Genomic DNA, 23,662 nt, shown 5'->3' with positions numbered 1-23,662 from the left:
AAAAAGAGGAGACGCCCCCTCCTCCTCCTGGTGAGAAGCTAGTATCTGGTGAAATAGGAGAGCTGCTGCCAAACTCAGCAAAACCCTCAGCAAAAGTCAACGTAAGTCCCAGGCGATGTCTCACTCAGCCCCAAGGTGTCCTGAGAACCAGATTCTCCGTGGACTCTGAACACACAGACGGCCCAGCCCCAGAGGGATTCCAATCCACAGCCTCCCCCTAGCTCCCTGCACTGACCCCATGCGCGGCCAGGCTCCCTGTGCATCCCCGTTCACTTCTCACAGAGGCCCTGTGAGGGGAAACAGGCTCCAGAGAGGACGGGACCTACCCAAGGTCACACGCCTGGGAGATCAGAGGCAAGACTTGAACCTGGGTCTGTCCTCACCACTGTGTTCCTCCTTCTGCAGGTCTTAGGCCAGGGCCCTGGGGAAACCTTTCCTTCAGTGCCTAACACAGAATTTGGCTGTGAGCGTGTGCTCAGGAGGGAATGAATGAATGGACGCAGGCAGGCATGCTAGTCCTGCCCTTAGCGCTGGCCCAGATTCAGGCTAGAAGCGCCCTTTCCACAGCTCAGGGCGATGCCCCAGGGCAGCCAGGCAAGTGTCAGGTCCCTGCTGTGCCCTCACCCTCTTTCTAAAAATACCAACGAGCGAGAGACCTCCAAGGCCACCAAACAGATATCCAGTTGTTCTCTGGGGTCAGTCCTTCACAGCACGAGGCTGCCACCTGGCACCTGCTGCCTCTGGGCCTCCTGCCTGACAGCTGACCCCTGTCATCACTGTGACTGTTCACTGCAAGGCAAAGTCCAATTTGGCAGAGGTGGGGACTCCTGAGCAGCCAGCACAGCTTGGCCCAGCCTCGCCCATGCTGAACTGTGGGATGCCAGGACAGCTTGGGGGTCTCCAGCCCTGAGCCCAATCAAAGCAAACCCTTCTTTTTTGCTGGGGCTCCATTTCCACAACCATGAAATGGAGGCGGTCAACCCCTGCAAAGCCTCGGAGTGTGAGTGGCAGCCTGGCTTGGGGACGTGGACACTTAGAGCCAGGACAATGGAGTGAAGACCTGGGCCTGCCCCTTCATAGCTGCATGGCTTGAGAGCTCTCTCAGTCACCTACTAAAAATGGGGATTGTAAGATTACAGAACAGTGATGGTATTAACCTACTTTTAAAGACCTATATTTATATACTTAGATCAATCTGATAGGATGCAGACTAAAATTAAGTATCATCTTGAGGCAATAGGATATCAGATACTATTTTCTTTTTTTGCTTTACCTGTATTTTCTAATTTTTCTTCAATGAACATTTGGAGTAAAAAAAAAAACCCAAAATGTTAAAGCAACGACCCGATAATTAGTACTTAAGTATTTGTCTTGACTTACAGAACAGTTTGAGAATCATGTTTATGAAAGTGGTTTACAAACTGTAAAGTTCTTTGCAAATGTAAATAGTTCTTACACTTTTCTCCAAGGGCGTTTTGGAACTACATGGATGGGGAGAGAATCGTTTCCTGGCCAGATGCGCTGCTCACACCTTTAATCCCAGCACTTAGGGAGGCTGAGGCGGGCAAATCACTTGAGCCCAGAAGTTCTAGACCAGCCTGGGCAACATAGCAAGACCCTGTCTCCACAAAAAACTTTTTTTGGCTGGACACGGTGGCTCATGCCTGTAATCCCAGCAATATAGGAGGCTGAGGTGGGCTGATCACCTGAAGTCAGGAGTTTGAGACCAGCCTGGCCAACATAGTGAAACCCCATCTCTACTAAAAATAAAACAATTAGCCGAGCATGGTGGCACCTGCCTGTAATCCCAGCACTTTGGGAGGCAGAGGCAGGTGGATCATCTGAGATGAGGAGTTTGAGATCAGCCTGGCCAACATGGTGAAACCCTGTATCTACTAAAAATACAAAATTTAGCTGGGTGTGGCGGCACGTGCCTGTAATCCCAGCTACTCAGCAGGCTGAGGCAGGAGAATCACTTGAACCTGGGAGGTGGAGGTTGCAACGAGCCGAGATTGCGCCACTGCCCTTCAGACTGGGGGATGGAGCGAGACGTCTCTCAAAACAAAAACAAAAACAAAAATTGAATTAAAAATAAAAGCAGGCCAGGGGCACGCTCACACCTGTAATCCCAGCACTTTGGGAGGCAGAGGCAGGTGGATCAGGAGTTCGAGACCAGCCTGGCCAATATGGTGAAACCCCACCTCTACTAAAAATTAAAAAAAATTAGCTGGGCTTGGTGGCGGGCCCCTGTAGTCCCACCTACTTGGGAGACTGAGACAGGAGAATCGCTTGAACCGGGTAGGCAGAGGTTGAAGTGAGCTGAGATCGCGCCGCTGCACTCCAGCCTGGGAGACAGCGAGACTCCATCTCAATAAACACATAAATAAAAGCAAATCCTTCTTTTTGCTAAGGCTACGTTTCCACTGCCCTGAAATGGAGGCCGTCTCTGCAGTGACCTTCACCTGCAGGAGCCTGCTCACACAAACCACTGCCGCCAGTGGTTCTCTCCCCGCCATTCACTGGGCTCTGGTGGTGTTTGTTCTGGGCTCTGGGGCTCTGGCCTTCCCTGCTGCAAGCTTTTAACCCTTAGCGTGAGCAGATGGTACAACTGCCCATGCCAAGAGAGGTCCATACCAACTTCCGGAGTGAACAAGGCCAAAGGGAAAGGTTAGGTTCGCCGGGGGGCAATCCCACACCAGGAAGCCCCATGACTCAACAGCGTCACCCAGGATTTCAGTGTCAGTTCTACCCTCATCAAGCAGGCAACGGTTGGAGGAAGGGAATGGTTGGAGATGTGAAGCCTGGGCTCAGCACAGGCACGGCCACACTGTGTTGCACCCTGGCCTGCTCTGTGGATGAGTCAGCAGCATTGATTAAGCACCCACTGTGTGCAATGTCCTGAACTCTGTGCTGAGATGATAGCTCTGTTTGCTTTCCAGCTGATCAGCAAATATTTATTGAGCATCTGTCTATCTGGGGCAAGTCAGAGTACAGAGGGCATGGCTCAGAGAGGAATAGCTCAGACGGAGTTTGTGATTAATTACAGGAATGGGTGCCAAGTGAGAGATACAAAGGGTGGAAGAGCAGGAGCGCCTCCATCCAGGGGCGTGGAGGAGGCTCTGTGGATCTCAGGGCCATCTCAGCTGGCTCCAGACAGACAAGAAGACTCCTTCAGTGTTCTGGTAATCACAGAAGCCCTGCCTTGGGAACCCGAACCCTAATAGAGGAGACTGGTAAAAGGTTTCCAAATGAGCGTTAATGTAACCCACAGTAATTTGCATGGCCCAGTAAAAATGAACATATGGGGCCCCTCGTTCAAACTGATTAAGAGTAAGCCTCAGGAATCCTAAAACAGGAAAAAAAAAAAAAAGATTCAGAATTTCAAGATGGCAAAAGCAGAGAATTAGACCAAACGCAGGACCCTTCTCAGCATGGGGCGCTCCTGAACAGGCCCTGGGAAGCCAGCCCAGCCTACCTGGAGGAGCAGGAGATAAGAATTTGGGATTTCTGGTTACCAAGAGGATCACAGGCCTTGGGAAAGCCAGTGACTGCTTCATTATTTCCATCCTGGGTCAAGGTCGGCCTCCAGGAGGTGAGATGGCCCAGCCGGATCTGGCTCTGTCCTTAGCCTTCCTTCTGGTGGCCTGCCGCTCTCAGATGACGGCGTCAACAAGGCCAGAGGCTGCTGGCTCTTCCCTCAAAAGCCAGGACCAGGGAGCAGCGCAAAATGCAAACGCCAAGGCCTTCGCTGGTGGAAGGGGTGGGAGCTGCTTCTCCCCAGGCAGCGCACGCCCACTCAAAGGCATCCAACCTCAAAGTGCATAAGCTCCCATCCGCCCACAGGGCATGCGTTTCAGCCCTATGTCCAACCATCCCGTCTTATCAATCAGGACACAGAATCATCGGGGCAAGGGACCTCTCCAAGGCAACAGAACTGGGCAGTGCTGAAACTGGGACAAAGGCTTCTGTGATTCCCACCAGGTCCTTTCCCCAACAGCCAGGTGCCTTTCTGTGCCCTCTGACTGGATCGAAGGGACCCAGGTGTGGGGATCCCTCTGTAGTGACCTTCCTCTTCGGGGACCTGCTCGCACGAGAATCACTGCTGCCCACGGGGGACTCCATTCACTGGGCTCTGGTGTTGCGGAACGGAGTTGAAGTTTGGATGGAGGAGCTCACTGTCCCCTCTGCAGGCCTTTAACCCTTAGTGTGAGCAGATGGTAGAACCCCTGCCCGTGCCAAGAGGGGTTCATACCAACACCTGGGATAGACAAGGCCAAAGGGAAAGTGCAGTTTCTCTTCTCGCTACTAAACACCTGTGGGAGGAGGAGGCTCAGCCCTTCCTGTGGGTTGAACCCTGCCAGGGTTCAACAGTATTGGACTAGAGTCCTGATCTGGGCCAACGAAAAGACTAGGGCATCAGGAGGCAAGAGTCAGCTCACCAGGACGGGCTGCGAACGGGGAGGTCTGCATCCAGGGTGAAGCTGCCTTCCACAGGAAGCAGGCAGCCCTGGGAATGCAGACAGGCTGAACCCACAGCACAGCCCCCATGGCAGGAGCAACTCCCGGTCACGCGGCGGCAGGAAGTGCCCCAAAGGTGTCCACTGTTGATCGTGCAGGACAGAATGTCTGCACATGCGCCGTCTTGCAGAATTTGCACAGCTGCCTAAGGACAGAAGCTGAGGCTGCATTGTAAGGACACGCAAAGGGAACCCGGGAGGAATGAAGTCCTTGTCTTAGGGCTCTTCAGTCTCTCTGACCAGTGAAGTTCTAGAGCTGGGAGGGGAGCTGGGCCTTCCTAGTCTTGGTCTGATGCTTGTGGTCTGGCCTCTGGCCACTCTCCACCTCGCCCTGCCCAGCACTGGGCCATTCTTCCCTGCCCCGGGGCCTCTGTGCGGGTTGGGGGAGAGGGTGGCCAGGGATCCCGCGCATCACAGGCAGGTCACCAGGATTTGTAGAGCAGATTCAACGCCCCATCCCCCGTGTTTGAAAAGCCCTCTGGGCCCTTCCTCGCCATCCACGCAGGAAGCTCTTCCTTCCATCAGCTAGTTATTTCCACCACAGGGCCTTGGTGACACCGCCCACCTGCCCACTATCTGTTCTCTCACTGGACGGGGAACTCCTTCAGGGCAGGAGCCATAGTATGAGCCTGGCACTTACTGACAACTGGTAGCTGTTTTTTTTTTTTGAGACAGAGTCTTGCTGTCGCCCAGGCTGGAGTGCAGTGGCGTGATCTTGGCTCACTGCAGGCTCCGCCCTCCGGGGTTCACACCATTCTCCTGCCTCAGCCTCCCGAGTAGCTGGGACTATAGGCGCCTACCACCACGCCCGGCTAATTTTTTTTTTTTATTTTTAGTAGAGACGGGGTTTCACTGTGTTAGCCAGGATGGTCTCGATCTCCTGACCTCGTGATCCGCTCGCCTCGGCCTCCCAAAGTGCTGGGATTACAGGCGTGAGCCACCGCGCCCGGCCAACTGGTAGCTGTTTTATCCATGAAGGGAGGGGACGACCCACGCAGGCCTACATTTTAAACACGAAGCGACAGACAACATAGTCCCCCGCCAGTGTGTCATCCTTCCACGATGTAAACACAGACAGGTTTCCCCTTGAAAAAAATTCCCACCATGTGAAAAGCCAAATCAATTTACAAGACAGCAAAACGGCGGAAGGAAGGGATGGAAGGGATGGAAGGGACGGAAGGGATGGAAGGGACGGAAGGGACAGAAGGGACGGAAGGGATGGAAGGGAAGGACGGGAGGAGCCGTCTTGCAAATGGACTCCTGCAGACTCCTTCACACAGTCCACTGTGTGAATTGCTTTCTAACCTTAGAATGAGGAAAACCTTTATAACCATGACATCAAATCTGGAAGCCATAAAGGATCAATACATCTGACTGCGTAAAATTAAAATTATTTGAATGCAAAATAATAATATCATATACCCTTATAGTGCTCATTTCATGTGAAACCCTGCACAGAACACTTTGTATATCTGAAGTCGTGTCATTCTCATAACAACCCCTGGGATAAGTACTGTCCTTATCTGAGGGACTCTGAGGATAAGTAACTAAACTATGGTCATTCAGCTAGTAAGCTACAGACAAAACCAAGTAGCCTGCCTTCAGAGTGTGTGCTCCAGCCAGTTCCTCAACCACCACACACCACCCAAAATCAGGAGACAAAGAAAAACGGGGGGAACACTGCTGCACAGAGCACAAAGGACTGATTATCCTGAAGTCTGTGGAGGCCTTAAAAATGAGCCAACAGAAAAAATGAGTACAAACAAGCAAGCCCCTGAAGAAACATCACAAATGTGTATAATAGATACGATAGCCTACATGATTGCTGAAGATTTAAGAGACTGATAATACTCAGTGTTGGTGAAGACACGGCTAAGCAAGCACTTCCACATCCTTGGTAGAAGTGTAAATTACTACCAAATGTACCAGAATTGTTACAGTCATTTTTTTGGAGGACAATTTGACAATTATCTATTAAAATTTAAAATAGTCTTACCTAGTAAGTCCACTTCTAGGAGTCTCCCACAGAATAAGTCTCCTGCAGAAAATGCTCCCCAAAGCTCAAAAAGACAAGCTATTCAATGCATCATTATTGATAATGTCAAAAACTGAGAATAAGCCTAATTGTAATCAATGGTGTGTGGGCTAAATAAACTGGCCCACAACCACCCAATTAAATACTACATATGTCTTTGAAAAGGGAGAGGTGTTCTTGTTCAATCAGTAAAAAACAATGGACAAAACGAAACAAAACAAAAAGAGTGAGGTAGATCCCTATGTGTAGATACAGAAGATATCAAAAATGTATTTAGCGGGGAGCAAGTCAGTAAGAACATGATATGATTTTATATTAGTAAAAATGAAACAAAATATTCAGAGGATCTACCTTATATTTATATTTCTATGTATTAGCATAAGCATACAAAGCAGATACGGGAGGAATTTACATCACACCAAGGACTTTCCCTTTCTCTCTAAGTTATGTATTTTCCCAATTGTAGGTTGTTTTCTCATGGGAGTTTGGTTTCAGTAAAAACCAGGAAACCTGCTAGACAAACTCTAAAAGGGCTGTAACACTTCCGCTTCTCCTTTTTCACAACTAAGACATCATCCTTTTATAATCAGGAAGAATATAATAATGATGAAATTAAATATGCGATAAATAGCAAAAAACACCCTTCCCTGTTTCTTTCTTTCTTCTACAAGCATGTGCTGGGTTTGCCTCCTGAGTCCTCGGCACTGATGTCTCGGGTTGGACATGCAGAGATGGATCCTTACGGCTCCTGCTGTCAAGAAACGTCTGGAATGGGGGAGACAGATGGTAAATTTGGGGGAGATTGTCTCCTGGACTCAGTTTTCCTCCGTGGGGTGAGGCAGACGGGCTGCTGTGGCGGCCGTCTCAGAGAGGACGAGATCTCCCTGTCAGGACCCAAGGGGCCCTAGGGTACGGGTAGAAGGCAGAGGTGGCGCGGTGTGGGGCAGCGGATCAGGGAGGGGCTGATGAGGTACTTAGGCTTTGTCCTGAGGGCAGCAGGGAGCAGCAGGAAGGTTATCCTCAGCTAGTGGCATCCTTAGAGCAGCATTTTATTTTTCATTTTTGTTATTTTTTGTAGAGACAGTGTCTTGCTATTTTGCACAGGCTGGTCTGGAACTCCTGGTCTCAAACAAGCGGTCTTCCTGCGTCAGCCTCGCCATGTGCTGCGGCAGCATTTTAGCAGGAACATGATGGAAGCGGCTCAAAGGATGGGCTGGAGCGGAGAGCCATGCGCGCGGAGCCCTGCTGGAGTCTGCAGCACAGCACTGGCAGTGGGTACAAAAATGGGACTGCCCCAAGACAGGGTGAGGAAACAGAACTGGCAGGACTGGGTGAGCGATTGGATGCTGAGGGTGGGGAAAGGGAGGGGTGGAGGGCGACAGCCTGTGTTCTGGCTGGGTGGCAACTTCGTGCCTTCATGGTCTAAAAGTGCACCCTCAGCGTTGCAGCCCCAGTAGGACTCAGCTGGTGAACAACTTTCCAGGAACGTGGCTCTTGTGTAAAAGGGGCACCTTCGGTAATCTGCACAGACGCCGTCGCCTGGTGGGATGACAGCAGTCTGCCCAGCCACTGCCCAGGGCGCTTGGAAGCCTGTCAAGGGCATAGTCCTTTGTGTCTGATGCTTACAGCTGATCAGAACCCAGGACACTAGCACTTACTATGAAGGTTACAGGGAGGTGGCAGAGAAAAGAAGTTCAGCGAGAGTGGTGCCTCTTTTCAAAATGGTATGACAGTCCCTAGGTTCTCTGGCTCCTGTTTCTGGATTCAGTGTTGTGAGGGTCTCTCACCTTCGTGTGGTTTGTGTGAACCAACCATCAGGGCAGTTTAGGTACTGCAGGGTGTTGGGGCCCCAGTCCTTAGCAGGGTTCAAGCAGCGGGTGCCATGCCTAGATCTTACAATTCCCGGCAGCATCTCCCCTCACCTCCTGCTTGCTGACAGCACGTAGCTGGGCAGAAATAGCCCTGCCACTCATGCCCAGCTGCACACACCTCAACAACCTGGGGCTGTGCGCTCTCCTGATGCAAGGTCCTTTCTCCTAGTCATGACTACTAAGACCTGCTGCCCAGGACTGAGTGCTGACTCATCTACTACGTTGGTCAGAGGGTCGGGGGCAATTCTGATCGCAGAAGCCCTCTGGATGGGCAGTGCTAGCGGAGTTCCATAGAGCTGGCCTTATGGGCGGTGCTAGCAGAGTTCCATAGAGCTGGCCTTATGGGCGGTGCTAGCGGAGTCCCATAGAGCCGGTCTTAAAAGCAGGGGCCTTTTGGCTGAGCTCCGAGTCCCTGGAGGGACAGTGTCTGCTGTGAACAGATGTCACGGAGGGAGCAGTGTGGTGTCACCAGTGTGGCTTCTCTCCCCAGGTCCCTTGGGCACGTCTTATCTCATCGTGCAGCTGGGCTGGGGTGCTCCAGGCTTTGTGGGAGCTGGCTGCGAGGGCAAAGGGTGTTTCTTCAGAGATATTTCTCAGGTTCTGGCCTCACTGGAACAGGAAAGCCTCTGAAAGAGTGAAGTGGCCGGCGGCAGGTGTGGTGCTGACTTAACTAGTCAATTTTGAGCAAACAGAGGGCCCCAGGCATTTTTCCCAGGTCACCCCCTTGCCCCTCGTGCTCTGCTCATCCTTCCAACTGTTCCTTTAGCCTGAAGGCCTGGAGCCCCAGCCACCGGGCTGCAGCCAAACGCACATCTTGTTTGCATTCTTGGTGAACTTTCCATTAATCTGTGACATGAAAAATGGGAACTTTCAAGTCAGAATGGGGTCAAGTCTGGCTTTACTACCTGCTAGCTAGGTGACCTTGGACAAGTTATGTTGTCTGAGCCATAGTGTCCCCAAGTGCAAAATGGGGTAAATGATAGTCCCTACCTCACTGGGTTGCTGTGACAACAGTAGGACACACTACATATAAAATAGTTCGGTGCTGCTAGATAACATGACAGAGTTATCATTGCCGGAGGGATTCAGAGTGGACCCGTCATGGTACATTCTTGTGAATATCCAACAAAAAGGTGTTGAACAAATGGAGAACGATATTAGACACAGATTATGAAGAAACAGAATAACTAGCTTCTCTGGCCAGGCGCGGTGGCTCACTCCTGTAATCCCAGCACTTTGGGAAGTCGAGGCTGGCGGATCACTTGAGATTAGGAGTTCAAGGCCAGCCTGGCCAACGTGGTGAAACCCCGCCTCTACTGAAAATACAAAATTAGCCGGGTGAGGTGGCGCATGCCTGTAATCCCAGCTACTTGGGAGTCTGAGGCAGGAGAATTGCTTGAACCCAGGAGGTGGAGGTTGCAGTGAGCCGAGATTGTGCCATTGCCCTCCAGCCTGGGCACCAAGAGAAAAACTCCATCTCAAAATAAAAAAAAAATTCAATTACAGATGATTTGGTGAGTTGTAAGAACCAGAACATACTAAGGAATGTAGTCCAAGTCCAAGCTCTGTTCAGGGATAAATACTGTCTTTATAAAAATTAGTGAAAATAAGCCAACTGAAATTCATCTCGGAAAAGTTATGAAAAGAACAATAAAACACACCTTAGGAAAACAGCAAGGAAGAACAAAATTAAGATAATTACAGAAATTTGTGAGTTACAAGGATATCAGTAGATTGAGTAAATGAAACTATAGAATGGATTTTTTTAAAGAAAAGGAAAATAAATCCTCTCCCTAAAAATGCAATCAAGAAAAAAACAGGGAAAAAAATGAATAGACAAAAGTAGAGTGGATACATATGTTATAAATATAGTAGGAAAGAAGATTTTTTAATGGAAAAAATCCAGAAATCTATGTTAAATATAGGACCCATTCTCAATTTATTAGGTTCACTGCAATACTAACTTGGTGTAATGACTACATTGTTCATTTGGTAAAATATTAAGGCACAATTACTAACAACTCTTAAGGGAAGAAAAGAATAAGAAGGCAAGAATTCCCTGCAATACGTCAACATTTACTTCTCAGTCAACTCTGAAACAGATCTGAAAACCTAGTGAGTGTTAGAGAAGCATCACGGGAGGGCGCAGTGGTTCATGCCTGTGGTGAAGCTCCCAGCTTCATCAGAAATTTGTGAGTTACAAGGATGAAGCTCCCATCTTCATCACAGCTTCCCAGCACTGTGGGAAACTGAGGTAGGAGGATCACTTAAGCCCAGGAGTTTGAGACTAGCCCGGGCAACAGGGCAAAACCATGTCTCTACAAAAAATAAAATTAGCCAGGCGTGGTGGTGCAGGCCTGTAGTTCCAGCTACTCAAGAGGCTGAGGTGGGAGGAGCACTTGGGCCCAGGAGGTTGAGGCTGCAGTGAACCGTGAGTGTGCCACTGCCTCCAGCCTGGATGACAGAGTGAGACCCTGTCTCAAAAAGGAGGAGGAGGAGCAGAAGGAGGAGGAGGGAGAGGATGAGGAGAAGGAGGAAGAGGAGAAGGAAGTGGAAGAATAAGAGGAAGAAAGAAAAGAAAAGAAAAAGAAAGAAAAGCAGCAGCAGCAACAGCAGTGGCATCACAAACTTATCAGGGAAGGGGGCAAATTATTTATCAAATAAATTACAAATAGCTTAAATAAAAGTAAAAAAGAAACAATAGAGGGAAACCTCCTCAACTTGATAAAGAATGTCTACAAAAGACCTGTAGCTAACATCACACTTAATAGTGAAAAACTAAGAGCTTTTCCACGAAGACAGGGAACAAGGCAAGACATCCCCTCTCACCACTCCCTTTCAACATCATACTGGAACTCCAGGCTAATGCAATAAGATGAGAAAAAAAATGTATACAGGTTGGGAAGAAAGAAACAAAACTGTCTTTGTTCACAGATGACAAGATTGTCTATGTAGAAAATCGAAAATAATAAAGTAAGTCTAAAAATAATAAAGAAAATCCCTGGAACTAATAAGCAATTATTACAAGGTTGCAGGATACAAGGTTAATATACAAAAGTCCATTGTTTTCCTATATATCATCAATGAATAAGTGGAATCTGAAATTAAATACACAATGCCATTACATTAGTGCTCAAAAAATCAACTACTCATGTACTTCATAAATATGTACAGATATTATGTATCAATAAAAATGAACTACTGACATATAAATCTAACAAAATATTTACAAGAGCCATATGAGGAAAACTACAAAACTCTGATGAAAGAACTGGGCCAGGTGCTGTGGCTCATGACTGTAATTCCAACACTTTGGAAGGCCAAGGTAGGTGAATCACTTGAGTCCAGGAGTTCACGACCACCCTGGGCAACATAGCAAGATCCCATCTCAATTAAAAAAAAAAAATAAAAACAAAACATAGGCCGGGCGCGGTGGCTCACGCTTGTAATCCCAGCACTTTGGGAGGCCGAGGCGGGCGGATCACGAGGTCAGGAGATCGAGACCATGGTGAAACCCCGTCTCTACTAAAAATACAAAAAAATTAGCCGGGCGTGGTGGCGGGCGCCTGTAGTCCCAGCTGCTCGGAGAGGCTGAGGCGGGAGAATGGCGTGAACCCGGGAGGCGGAGCTTGCAGTGAGCCGAGATTGCGCCACTGCACTCCAGCCTGGGCCACAGAGCGAGACTCCGTCTCAAAAAAAAAATAAATAAAACAAAAAAAATAAAAACAAAACAAAAAAAAGGAAGAAAAAGAAAGAAAACAACTGAATAAATAGAGAGATATTCCATGTTCATGAATAGAAAGACTCAATATTGTCAAGACATCAGTTCTTCCTAACTTGATCTATAGACTTAATGCAATCCCAATCAAAATCCCAGCAAGTTATTTTGTAGATATCAACAAACCGATTCTAAAGTTTACACAGAGAGGCAGAAGATGCAGAATAGCCAACTCAATATTAAAAGAAAAAAATAAAGCCAGAGGACTGACAGCAGCCGACTTCAAGACTTACTTAATACAAAGCTACAGTAATCAACACAGTGTGATATTATCAAAAGGGGAAACAAGTAGATCAATGGAACAGAATATAGAGTCCGGAAATAGACCCACATAAATAGAGTCAACTGATCTTTGACAAAGGAGCACAGATAATACGATGTAGCAAAGATACTCTTTTCAACTAATTGTGCTGTAATAACTGGACATCCACATGCAAAAAGAAAAAAAAAGAATCTAGACACAGACCTACACGCTTCGCAAAAGTTAACTCAAAATGGATCATAGACCTGCATGTAAAACACAAAACTATAAAACTCCTGGACAGCAACATAGGAGAAAATCCAGATGACGTAACGTAACATAGGATAGGATGATGCAGGATTTCCATCCTAGGTTATTGTTGTGTCATAACAATATGACTTTTTATATACAACACTAAATGCAAGATTCATGAAAGAAATAATTGATAAACTGGACTTTATTAAATTAAAAGCCTCTGCTCTGTAAAAGACAATGTGAAGAGAATCAGAAGGTAAGACACAGACTGGGAGTAAATATTTGCAAAAAATACTGGCCAGGCATGGTGGCTCACGCCTGTAATCCCAGCACTTTGGGAGGCCAAGGCAGGTGGATCACCTGAGGTTGGAAGTTCGAGAGCAGTCTGGCCAACTAAAAATACAAAATTAGCCGGGCGTGTTGGTGCATGCCTGTAATCCCAGCTACTCAGGAGGCTGAGGCAGGAGAATGGCTTGAACCCAGGAGGTGGAGGTTGCGGTGAGCCGAGATCATGCCATTGCACTCCAGCCTGGGCAACAAGAGTTAAACTCCATCTCAGGGGAAAAAAAAAAACAAAAAACAAAAAAACCTTCTGATAAAAGACAGTTATCTAAAATATGTAAATTCTTAAACTTTTAAAATTCAACAATCAGAATATGAACCTGATTTGAAAAAATGGGCCAAAGACCTCTTCACAGACACCTCATCAATGAAGACATAAAATGGCAAGTAAGTATATAAAAAGATGTCCACATGATATGTCATCAGGAAAGTGCATATTAAAACAACAATTTGATGAGGATGGCCAAAATCCAGAACACTGACAATACCAAATGCTGACAAGGATGTGGAACAACATCCTTGTTCATTGCTGGTGGGAATGAAAAATGGTACAGCCACTTTGGAACACAGTTTGGCAATTTCTTTCAAAATTCAACATATTCTTCCATACGATCCAGCAACCACGCTCCTTGGGATTTTCCCAAATGAACTGAAAACTTATGTTCACACAAAAATCTGCACGTGGATGTTTACGGAAGCTTGATATATAATTGCCAAAACTTGGAAGCTACCAAAATGAAAATACTCTGTATGAGAGTATGATGGTGGAAATACGTCCTTATGCATTTGTCCAAAACTGTAGAACATACAACAGCAGGAGCGAACTCTAATGTAAACAATAGATGTTGCGTGATAATGATGTGTCAACGCAGCATCATTAGCTGCAACAAATGGACCCCTCTGCTGGGGGACGTTGATAATGGGGGCGGCCGTGCGTATGTAGGGACAGGAGGCATATGGGGAGTCTCTGTACCTTCCTCCCAATTTTGCTGTGAATTTTTCTGTGAATCTAAAACTACTCTAAAAAAATAAAGTTTAAAAAGAAAGAAAGAAACAAACAATAAAACCAAAGACAGGAGTAGTGACTCAATGGAGAAGAATTTTCCAAATATAAAAAAGTGGCAAGCTGAGTGCGGTGGCTCACACCTATAATCCCAGCACTTTCGGAGGTTGAAGCAGGGACATCCCTGGAGGCCAGGAGTTGGAGACCAGCCTGGGGAACATGGCACAATCCTGTCTCTACCAAAAATACAAAAAATTAGCCGGGCGTGGCGGCGTGTGCCTGTAGTCCCAGCTACAGGAGGCTGGGGTGGGAGGATCGCTTGAGCCCAGGAAGTCGAGGTTGCAGTGAGCCATTACTGCACCATCCCACTCCAGCCTGGACGACGAGACTGAGACCCTGTTTAAAAAAAAAAAGGAAAAAAATGGCAGAATTCACAGTGGAAAAGATTAATAAACATAAAAAAGTTAAGCTTCTGTCACATGAAAAAGTCATAACTATTCCAAATTTATACCCTAAACCAAATAACACACCTATTAAGTACAATTATGATCCCAGTTTTCTAAAATAAAACAAAATGCCTTTATATACAAAGGGGAAAAATGGAAGGCGAAACACTACATAGTTAGCAGTTGTAGGTTGTGGGTTTCTGGCTGATGCCTGGTTCCACCATCTGTGTGATCTTGTGCAAGTCAGTTCCCCTTTCTGTGCCTCAGTTTCCCCATGTGTAGCATGAAAATGGTAATGGTGCCTTCCTGACAGGGTTGCTATGAGCACTACATGGGTTAATGCATGTAAAGTACTTATAAGAGTGTGCGGCACTCAATAAATCTTAGTGTTGCTATTATACGTTTTCTTACAGACGGGCTTTTGAGATTTCCACTGTTTACCCAGGATACTAAGGGTTGTACTAAGAACATGGTGACACAGGAGAACGTAGTCTGACATGGACAGACTTAAAGATTATAAGGAACAAACAAGTGAAAATAGGTCAGACAAATCAAAGAATAAAGGCAGCACATATTATTCATGTTACATAAAACCAAGGAGCTGTTCCTTGTATATGATGAATTGAAGAAGTCTCGAGACATTGTGCCTTGAGGCAAAGTAGGGCCAAGTGAAATTTCCCCTTCTCTTGCCATTGGCCAAGAACATTTCATGGAGGAGATAGAATCTTCGAAGCTGAAGAAGAGGTGAATGTATTAGTGGCAGTTGCCATTAACAATGAACACCAAGAAGTATCGCAGGAGGCTGGCTGCACCTCTGCAGTACAGCCAACTCCGCATTGAAGGTGTGGAGGGTCTGGGGCATTGTTGCTTTTGGGGAATGCTGGGCTATTAAAGGCCAGAGGGGCCAGAGGCCTTTGCCTTGTTGAAGCCCTGTAGTATAATGCTGGACCCTTCTGGTTTAAAGGAACATTTATTATCACTAGTAGGATTTTTCTTGGTAGCTCTGGGCTAAATTGTGTAGGTAGGAGGCCCCCTGTGGAGAAAGCTTGGTCTCTCATATAGAAACACGAGCATCTGCAGATATGTTTCCTGTAAGGAAATGAGCTTGTTAACAGGTGGGAAAGGGAAGAACCGCTCACACACACAATCGTGTATAATGTGTGTGTATGCGTGTGTGTCTGTGTATAGATACGTACAGACAGCACTTTGCCAACACCCTGCTTCTGGTATGCGCAAGGATGTTTCCATACCTGGCTGCTTCACAGGTGTTTTCACTGACATCCCCCGGGGCACCGAGGGGGTAAGTGCGGATCTACCTTTAGCAGGTAGCTGTGTCCACAGCTCCATTCCGCCTCCACCCTCCTCCTTGCCCTTCCTCTGCCCAGAGGGAGGAAACTGGCAGTGGATTCCAGAGAGGACTGGAGAGAGTTGCCCGAGCTTGCCCATCTTACCAGACAGGGCTATGGCTAAGGTGTGAGTGCTGTGGACCTGGCCACAGGCCACTTTCGAAGGAGCTCACCCATGACTCAGCTTGGGCTGTGAGAAATGAGGAGAAAGAGGGAGACATTTAAAACGTGGTCATCAATTCAATCTAATTAGAGTCATTTGAGGTCCACCTAATAGACAGCAAACTGTTAATAGCAATTATCTTTGGCTGATAGAATTAAGGAAAATTTTAAATCCTGTTTAATATTATTTTCTACAATATTTTAATTTTAACTTTTTTTTTTTGAGACAGGGTCTTTCTTTGTCACCCAGGCTGCAGTTCAGTGGCACAATCACGGCTCACTGCAGCCCGACTTCCGGGCTCTAGCGATCCTCCCACCTCAGCTTCCCAAGTACCTGGGACCACAGATGTGCACCACCACACCCGGCTAGTTTTCATATTTTTGGTAAAGACAAGGTTTCACCATGTTGGCCAGGCTGGTCTCAAACTCCTGGGCTCAAGTGATCCACCTGCCTCGGCCTCCCAAAGTGCTGGGATTACAGGCGTGAGCCACCGCGCCCAGCCTACAATGCTTGTATTTTTGTTACAAGGATGTATTTCTTGTACCAGCCAAAAAAGAGAGAAATATTGAAATAAATAAAGCACAAATTTAGAAAGTATTCCAGGCCGGGCACAGTGGCTCATGCCTGTAATCCCAGCACTTTGGGAGGCCGAGGCGGGTGGATCACCTGGGGTCAGGAGTTCGAGACCAGCTTGGCCAACATGGAGAAACCCCGTCTTCACTAAAAATACCAAAAAACTAGCCAGGTGTGGTGGCAGGCGCCTGTAATTCCAGCTACTCGGGGGGCTGAGGCAGGAGAATTTCTTGAACCCGGGAGGCGGAGGTTGCAGTGTGCCGAGATTGCGCCATCGCACTACAGCTTGGGGGATAAGAGCGAGACTTCGTCTCAAAAAAAGTATTCCTCCCCCTGCCCCAGTTAATTTGTCAGCGGATAAGAAATGAGAAAAATAAAGCTAAATCTTAGACATTTGGGGGGGTCATAGCCCCCAAGAAAAGGGTGAGTGTCCTAGCCACAGCACAAGCCATCATGCATTGAGCAGCAGAGCTGCGTAAGACTTCACCACATGATTTCTGCAACATCCTACAAGGGGGTATTATCTCCCCATCTACTGGTGAGAAAACAACACAGAGAGGTTAAGAGACTTATTAGGATGCCACGCATGTTTGTGGCTTTATTGGGATTTGAACCCTGACTTGCCTCAGTAGAATTGGGGGATTGGGACCACTCAGTCCCAGCAAGGCTGGAAGTGTGGAGGCCCTTCCAGCCCCATGACTGCGCTTGGCCTACTGCCTCTCCTCCTCAGCTTGGTCAGACCTGCACCCCAGCGTGCCCGGGGGGCTCGTATTCCTCCCTGAGATGCCGCCACCGATTCACCATAGTGCTAGTGTTGTCATCGCCCATCTCTGGGCACAGGAGCAGCCGTGCACTCAGGATACCTCTGATGCCAAGGTTTGCACAGCTCTGGCCCGGCCCCCCTCCTTCTGTCCAGCTGCCAGGGCCCCGATACTCAGCCCTCCCCTGCCTGGTTTCTGAGTCTGAGGAATGTGCCCAGAAGCAAATTGGCGTTGAGATTCACATTTACTCCTTTACTTCTTCCGAACGCCTGAGCCACTGGGGGGTCTTGGCTACCTCCAAGCTTCAATTCCTCAGGGCTGAATTTCTCAGTGATCTTGGGAGGTCCTTGCAGCTGGGTCCTTCTGGGAGACATGCAATGAAGGTGGTCAAGGCTATGAGGGGAAAAGGTGGTCAAGATAACGAGGGAGATGGAGCTAGAGGCTTTACAAAATGGGTGGGGGCCAGGTGCGGTGGCTTAGGCCTGTAATCCTAGCACTGTGGGAGGCCGAGGCGGGCAGAATGCCTGAGCTCAGAGTTCAAGACCAGCCTGGGCAACATGGTGAAACCCCATCTCTAACTAAAATACAAAAAAAGTTAGCTGGGCATGGATGTGATGCACACCTGTAGTCCCAGCTACTCAAGAGGCTGAGGCGGGAAAATCACTTGAACCTGGGAGGTGAAGGTTGCAGTGAGCTGAGATGGTGCCACTGCACCCCAGCCTGGGCAACAGAGGGAGACTCCACCTCAAAAAACAAATAAATAATAAAATAAAGTTAAATTAAATTAAAAAGTGTGGAGTGGAGAAAGTTTGAAATTAGACGGATGGCAAGGCGGGTGGCAGAATTTTTTTTGGTGTGTGTATGTGTGTGTGTGTGTGTGTGTTTTGAGACAGTCTCCCTCTGCTGCCCAGGCTGGAGTGCATGGCGTGATCATAGCTCACTGCAACCTTGACCTCCCAAGCTCAGGCAATCCTCCCGCCTCGGCCTCCCAAAGTGCTGGGATTACAAGCATGAGCCACCGTGCCCGGCCCAGAATTGTAAGTTTCTTTTTTTCTATTTGTTAGGGTTGTTCTAGTATTTATGTAATTAAAAAAAATCAATCTTGGGTTTTCAAAGGGTGAAAAGAAGATATGTAGAAATCTATCTGAACTCTCAATAGTTAAAACACTCCCAATTCCTTTGGTAGGGAGATCTCTGACCTTTGAAAATAGGTCCACCTGACCAGAAGACTTACTATTTAGCTCTCTCCTCCCAGTGATTTGCTCTCTCCTGCGTTTACAGAACCTGGCGGAAGAGCCAGCACGTTGTGAATGCTCCGAATTTGTGGAATAAATGCATGAACTGAGTGTGCATCCTCATTTAGAATGCATGTGACTAGGTAGGTGCTTTTTGTATTATTTACTATGAATTTAAAAATATATCTTTTTAAAAATTAACTTTAAAAAAATAAAACAGGCCGGGCGCGGTGGCTCACGCCTGTAATCCTAGCACTTTGGGAGGCCAAGGTGGGCGGATCACGAGGTCAGGAGATCGAGACCATCCTGGTTAACATGGTGAAACCCCGTTTCTACTAAAAATACAAAAAATTAGCCGGGCTTGGTGACGGGCGCCTGTAGTCCCAGCTATGCGGGAGGCTGAGGCAGGAGAATGGCGTGAACCTGGGAGGCGGAGCTTGCAGTGAGCTGAGATCGCACCACTGCCCTCCAGCCTGGGCGACAGAGCGAAGACTCCGTCTCAAAATAAATAAATAAATAAAGTTAAAAAAATAAAAAATAAAACAAATAGCCAGGTGCGGTGGCTCATGCCTGTAATCCCAGCACTTTGGGAGGCTGAGGTGGGCAGATCACTTGAGGCCAGGAATTCATTCTAGACCAGCCTGGCCAACATGGCGAAATCCCATCTCTACTAAAAATACAAAAAAATTATCTGGGTGTGGTGGCAGGTGCCTGTAATCCCAGCTACTCGGGAGGGTGAGGCAGGAGAATCACTTGAACCTGGGAGGCGGAGGTTGTAGTGAACCAAGATCAGCCTGAGCGATAGAGTGTGACTCTGTGTCAAAATAAATAAATAAATAAATAAATAAATAAATAAATAAATAAATAAAATAAAATGATTTCCATGGGAATAAGAGAGTAGAGTCTGACCCAGTTTATTTATCTGCCTGACTTGATAAACACCATTTTAAGTTACTGACATCCCCAAATGAAGCCAGTAGCAATCCCTTAATTAAATAACCATTCAATTAAGAACAGCTGTGTCACTTCAGATCCAATGTCCTGTGTGGTGATGACTGAGGAGCCCCATGCATAAGGTACGCTGGAGGCTTCCACACTCAGTGGGGATGACACTGGACAACTGCAGACTGAGCCATCAATCACACGCCACACAATTCACCTATTTAAAGTGTACGGTTCAGTGGCTTTTAGTATTTACAGAGTTGTGCAAACATCATCACAATCGATTCCAGAACATTTTCATCATCCCCAAAAGGAACCCAGTGCCCATCCCTTCCTTATCCCAGCCCCGGCCTAGGCAACCACTAATCTACTTTCTGTCTGTATCGATTTTAGATAGTTCCTATCAGTGGGATCACATACTCTGTGGTCCTTTGTGATGTTCATTTAGCATAATGTTTTCTTTTTTTTTTTGAGATGGAGTCTCGCTGTCACCCAGGCTGGAGTGCAGTGGCGCGATCTCAGCTCACTGCAGGCTCCGCCCCCGGGGTTCACGCCATTCTCCTGCCTCAGCCTCCCGAGTAGCTGGGACTACAGGCGCCCGCCACCTCACCCGGCTAATTTTTTGTATTTTTAGTAGAGACGGAGTTTCACCATGTTAGCCAGGATGGTCTCGATCTCCTGACCTCATGATCCGCCCGCCTCGGCCTCCCAAAGTGCTGGGATTACAGGCCTGAGCCACTGTGCCTGGCCTAGCATAATGTTTTCAAAGTTCATTCATGCTGTAGCATGTTTCAGTACTTCGTTTCTTTTTATCATTGAATAGATATTTCACTGGATATACATTTTGCTTATACATTCCTCAGCTGATAGGAATTTGAGTTGTTTCCACCTTTTCACTATTATAAATAATGCTGCTATGCACACTGGTTCATTGTGTGAATGTATATACCTAGGAGTGGAGTTAATTGCTGGGTCATACAGTACCTCTGTGATTAGCTTTTTGAGGAACTGCCAGACTGTTTTCCAAAGTGACTGCACCATTTTGCATTCCGGCCAGTAATGTAGGAGATTCCAGTTTCTCCACGTCCTTACCAATACTTGTTATTATCTGCTTTTTTAAAATAACAGTCTCCTAATGAGTGTAAAGTGCTGTCTCATTGTGGGTTTTCTTTTGCTTTATTTTTTGAGACAGGATCTCACTCTGTTGCCCAGGCTGGAGTGCAGTGGTGCAGTCATGGCTCACTGAGGCCTGGACCTCCTGGGCTCAAGTGATCCTCCCACCTCAGCCTCTTGACTAGTTAGAGCTACAGGCACATGGGCCACCATGCCCAGCTAATTTTTAATTTTTTTTGTAGAGATGAGATCTCACTATGTTGCCCAGGCCGGTCTTCAACTGGGCTCAAGCAATCCTTCTGCTTCCACCTCCCAAAGTGCTAGGATTTCAGGCATGAGCCACCACACTGGGCCTGTTTATGGTTTTGAGTTTATATTTTCTTGCTGACTAATGATGTTAAACATCTTTCGATGTGCTTATTGGCCATTTGTATATTTTCTTTGGAAAAATGTTTATTCAGCTCATTTGCCCTAAAATTTGATTATTTGTCTTTTTATTATAAAGTTGTAAGAGTGCTTTATATATTCTGTATACAAGTCCCTTATAAGATATATGATTTGTAAATATTTCTCCCATTATCTGGATTCTCTTCACTTCCTTGATGGTGCCATTTGAAACACAACATTTTTTAATATTCATGAATCCCAATGTATTTTTCCTTTGTTACTGTGCTTTTGGTGTCATATCTAAGAAGGCTTTCCTGCATGACGGTTTACTTATATTTTGTTTTAAGAATTTTAGATTTTAGCTTTTACATTTAAGTCTATGATCCATTTTGAATTAATGTTTGCACATGGTATGAGGTAAGAGTCCAACTTTATTCTTTTCCATGTGGACATCCAGTTGTCCCAGCACGATTTGTTGAAAAGACTATTCTTTTTTTTTTTTTTTTGAGACAGAGTCTCACTCTGTCACCCAGGCTGGAGTGCAGTGGTACAATCTTGGCTCACTGCAACTTCTGCCTCCCAGGTTCAAGCGATCCTCCTGCCTCAACCCCCTGAGTAGCTGGGACTACAGGCACGCACCACCACACCTGGCTAATTTTTGTATTTTTAATAGAGACGGGGTTTTGCCATCTTGGCCAGTCTGGTTTCGAACTCCTGACCTCAAGTGATCTGCCCGCCTCAGCCTCCCAAAGTGCTGGGACTACAGGCATGAGTCACTGCACCTAGCCAAAAAGACCATTCTTTCCCCCACTGAATCGTCGTACAATTGATGTATATGTCTGTCCTTATGCCAGCATCACAGTATCTTGATTACTGTAGCTTTGTAGTAAGTTTTCCTGTTGGGACACGTGAGTCCTCCAGTCTTCTTTTTCAAGATCATTTGAGCCATTCTGGGTTCCTTGAAATTCCGTACAGTTTTGCAATCAGCTCTGCAAAGTCTGCTGGGGTTTTGATGGGAACTGCATTAAATCTGTAGACCAATTTGGGGAGTATTGCTATCTTAACAATAGTAAAGGGATTTTTTAAAGTATAAGCTGTGAGAACAAAATAGACTGGGAGAGGAAATAAGTAGAACAAGCAGTAGTAAATGAATGTCTTGGCCAAGCAATAGAGGCCACAGCCTTTCCAGGCGCGGTGACTCACGCCTGTAATCCCAGCACTTTGGGAGGCTGAGGTGGGCAGATCACTTGAGGTCAGGAGTTCGAGACCAGCCTGGCCAACATGGTGAAACCCAGCTCTAGTAAAAATACAAAAATTATCCGGGTGTGGTGGTGGGCACCTGTAATCCCAGCTACTCGGGAGGCTGAGGCACAAGAATTGTTTGAACCTGGGAGGCAGAGGTTGCAGTGAGCTGGGATGTTGCCATTGTTCTCCAGCCTGGGCGATAGAGCAAGACTCAGTCCCAACAACAACAATAGCAAAAAAAGCCAGAGCCTGATGCTTGCAGGAAGGAACAAACAGGATACGAGGAATCCAGGAAGGCACTGGATGTGGAGACACAGGTGCAAGGGAGGTAGGAACGAGGTATAGACCTGAGATAGAGGATGGGCTGAAAGTCTATTTACAGAGCAGTTCAACCCTCCCGATTCCTTCACCGCCCCCTCAAAGCCTGTTGACAGATCCTCCCCAAGGCAAGTGACCAGAGGTTTGTATTTCCCAGAGCAGTGCTGTTGCGGTGTGGTCCAGGAACTGGTTGAGGTCCACAAACTGTTACTAGCTCCAATAAGATAAGTACAGGAAGCAAGAATGTGTGTTTAGGATTTTCACGGAAGTTTGACGTTGCCTCAGCACTCAGTGTGTGATCAGTGGGTTCTCCTGGCTGAAGGATACAGGCCAGTTTGGATGTCTGAACTCCCAGAGTGAGATGTGTGCCATGTGAGATGCGGCCTACTCACGCCCGGCAGGGCCACATACATGTCCCTGACAGAATGGGAGTTTCAAAACTGCGCCTTCCCCATAGATAGTCTGCAAAGTGCTGCTCTAGAGGCCGGCAGGCTCAGCTGTGCGTAATGGGGAGAGGGTTGAGGCACCTGCTGAAAATCTGCATTCAGAACACTGGGATACCCAGCTGTCCTCCCACTTGCATTCTCGAAAACTGGCAGCTAGGCTTATACCCTCCCCCACCACCTATCCCCAGACAGAAGTCCAGACGATTCCTATCAGAAAAGACTACCTTGGGGCTGGGAGTAGCACATGTGCCTGTAGTCCCAGCTATTTGGGAGGCTGAGGCTGGAGGATCGCTTGAGCCCAGGAGTTCGAAGCTGCAGTGAGACATGATTGCACCACTGCGCTCCAGCCAGAGAGACAGAGCGAGACAAAAATAAAAAATAAAAAAGATGACAGAACCTAGAGAGATGACATTAAGACACTGACATCTGGAGTCCACTCAGCAAAGAAGCTAACACCCACCCTACATTTCTGCAGTGAAGCTCCCCAGCAAACAAGCCCTACCCATGCACATAAAGCGTCACATAACCTTGAAGATGAGGGGTTTTGGGGTTTGTTTTTTGAATGGGTTCTATATTAATATGGTTCAGAACTCAAAAGATTCAAAAGGTACAATGAAAAGCTCCACTCTGTCCTTCACAACTTAG

At 47.2% G+C, this 23,662-nt stretch overlaps 1 protein-coding gene and 1 non-coding gene across 2 annotated transcripts in view; both read right to left on the bottom strand.

Moving 5' to 3' along the window:
• Positions 1–23,662, bottom strand: part of NINJ2 (ninjurin 2) — a 97,839-nt gene that overhangs the window by 18,475 nt on the left and 55,702 nt on the right. The window lies entirely within an intron of this gene.
• LOC129483652 (U7 small nuclear RNA) lies at positions 7,037–7,096 on the bottom strand. The gene has a single exon (XR_008658159.1). It is a non-coding gene; the product is annotated as a U7 small nuclear RNA (small nuclear RNA).

This window comes from Symphalangus syndactylus, chromosome 5 (genome assembly GCF_028878055.3).
Source record: "Symphalangus syndactylus isolate Jambi chromosome 5, NHGRI_mSymSyn1-v2.1_pri, whole genome shotgun sequence".
Classification (NCBI taxonomy): Eukaryota; Metazoa; Chordata; class Mammalia; order Primates; family Hylobatidae; genus Symphalangus; species Symphalangus syndactylus.
Note: the sequence above shows the minus strand (reverse complement) of the source record. Positions and strands in the feature narration are given on the sequence as shown.